Source organism: Camelus bactrianus, chromosome 28, assembly GCF_048773025.1.
Source record: "Camelus bactrianus isolate YW-2024 breed Bactrian camel chromosome 28, ASM4877302v1, whole genome shotgun sequence".
Classification (NCBI taxonomy): domain Eukaryota; kingdom Metazoa; phylum Chordata; class Mammalia; order Artiodactyla; family Camelidae; genus Camelus; species Camelus bactrianus.
In genome coordinates, this window is record NC_133566.1 from 23,021,107 (window position 1) to 23,023,186 (window position 2,080).

The window sequence follows — 2,080 nt, forward strand, 5'->3', positions numbered from 1 at the left end:
TAACCTCCTTGCTCCGATTTCCAAGAGCTGTTGTTGACTGTTACACTCACATCCATAGAATTTTAATCATCTTTGGACTTGTAAATAGCTTGTGTCTTTAATCAGCTCAACTCCTCCTTCACAGTCAGAACAGTTTGCTTTTCTTGCCTCCAGCACGTCGCACAATGATGAAGAGTGAGTCAGAATCACCTAAGGTAATTCACCGGCTCTAACCCCAGAGACTCTTGATAAAAATTCCAGGCTGATCACCTGGCAGGGAGATGCCATGATCACGAAGGTGGCTTTCCCAGGGCGAGGCTCACCTGTTGCACTCTGGGTGTGCTGACCCCTGTGATCTCCCCAAACGTGGGAAACGTGACTGCAGTAATTTGTGGTCGTGGGGGACTGTGTTCACGCTTAACCCTGGGGAAAAAAAAATTCTAGGTTGAAACCAAGAAAAGTGCGTTTAACAAATGCCACGGTGTCTGAAAGCCATGAGCTACAGAACTTGAAGAAACACTGCTGAACACTGTTAATATTAGAGGTACTTAGTAAATATTTGTTGAGAGGCGAATGACTACACACCTGATTGAATGAACTCCTTTGATGTGCTCTTCCCAAACTCATTCCCTGTTGATGCAACGCCCTGTGTGTTCCTTCTGTTCCACCCACTGTTCAGCCAGACTAAGCAGAAGAGCCTACACCGTCAGTATGCGCGATGCATCCACCTGTGGACAAGGCCATCGGTTAACACTGCCAAACGGAGTTTCCGTTTTGCGTGTCGTACTTTTGTGTCAATACTGCACTGACACTCAGTGATCTTTGACAAGTGATTTGCCTCTGCCAGTGCCAGTTGTATTGGTGACCTACAGAAACCCAATGTGCCGCACAGTGAGGGGAGTGGCAGGGTCACAGGTAGCAGCTGCCTCGTACTAACCAAGACCAAGTTAAGGAGAGTGAGAAGCAGGGTGAGAAGCAAATGAAGTGTTCAGAGTACAGAGATTCCCTTAAAAAAAGGACCAAGGGAAGACCCCTGTCTGGAGAGGCTAGAGGCAAATGGAAATCGTTATCGGAGTAACGCACACAGAAGTACTTTTCCCTCACTTATCCGAATATTTAAATGGAAATATTTGGGACCCAAGTAGTTAACTCTGTGCCCTAGTTCACATTGGGTGGAAACCCGGCGCGTCCCCACGGGTTTCGGCTCGGGCCACGCTATTGGAAATGCTGAGAGGAGGCACACTCAAGGCCCCCTTGTTACTGCCTTCACATCTTGCAGCCCCCCAGGTCTCTCCGGCTCCAGCGGTCTCCTTTTTTTCCTGAAAATTTAGGTTTCAAGGAGTTCTCCGAGGGACTCCAGCCTCAGGTTTTGATCTCTGTGTATTTTAGATCAGGCAACTGGTTTCCCGTAACAACTCAGCCACTTCTGAACACTGAGAATTTGACTGGACAATTGAGCCATTCCAAGCCTCAGTTCCCCCATCTGAAAAATGGACCAATATCTACCGCATAGGATTTTTATGAAGAATAAATGAGGCGATGCTCGTGAAACAGTAAGCATAGCGGCTAAAAAAATGGAGCACTCGTTAACAGAGTCCCTATTTTTATAGGGGCCCAAAGTGAGTAGTTCTGCATTTTCGTTTATTGGTTCTGCCAACGGGGTTCATTCCATGTTGCCTGTGACATTTTCTCCCTCCTGACTGTATCTCGGCGGTGTCCTGAGGCAGCCCTGCCTTTCTCCTCCCCTTGCTTCCCGGCTTCATACACAAAGTCCTCCCAGTGACCACTGTTCCGTGTGTGGACCCTGGCTGGGATGGGCTGTGGCAAGTATCCTGTCCAGAATAACGGCCCCACCAGACAGGTGGGTGTCATTAGGGGCAGGATACTTGCACACCTTTCCATATACCGGGTACTTTACACACATTACCATATTTAATTTTCACAGAAATTTACATGGCTCTATACAGATATGTCAATAAATAGGTCGATAGATACTTAGATGCCTGAAAAGCGATTCTCAGAGAGATCATACAACTTGATAAAAATCACACAGTTTGCAAGAGACTGAGCAAATATCCACTCTGGTTCTGTCTACCTGAAA

At 47.1% G+C, this 2,080-nt stretch overlaps 1 non-coding gene across 1 annotated transcript; it reads left to right on the top strand.

Moving 5' to 3' along the window:
- The first annotated feature begins 241 nt into the window (after positions 1–241).
- On the top strand, positions 242–405 carry LOC123612140 (U1 spliceosomal RNA). Its single transcript, XR_006719330.1, has one exon. It is a non-coding gene; the product is annotated as a U1 spliceosomal RNA (small nuclear RNA).
- Positions 406–2,080: the final 1,675 nt, after the last annotated feature.